Source organism: Brassica oleracea, chromosome C4 (assembly GCF_000695525.1).
Source record: "Brassica oleracea var. oleracea cultivar TO1000 chromosome C4, BOL, whole genome shotgun sequence".
NCBI classification, from domain to species: Eukaryota; Viridiplantae; Streptophyta; class Magnoliopsida; order Brassicales; family Brassicaceae; genus Brassica; species Brassica oleracea.
Window position 1 is genome coordinate 20,236,853 of NC_027751.1, and position 290 is coordinate 20,237,142.

Genomic DNA, 290 nt, shown 5'->3' on the forward strand with positions numbered 1-290 from the left:
GGGGGGGGGGGGGTAGCTGTACTTTCCTTCGACGAGCTGTGTACGTACCTCTTTTGGGGATCAAGTCATCTCGTAGTTCTGTTCTTTGTGCCAGTGTGTTTACTCGGCTATCACGTTTGCGTCGATCGCCTTAGTTGCAGGATCGACATCTTCTACCGGGTTTTTCTTCTCCGGTTGGGTTGAAACGCTGGGCTCCGAAACAGGTTGTTTTCTGGCCGTTGCTTGAGTCGACGATTCTGGACCGTCTTTTTCTGGAGCGTTTTCAGTTAGTGCCTGAGTTAGCTTCGTCC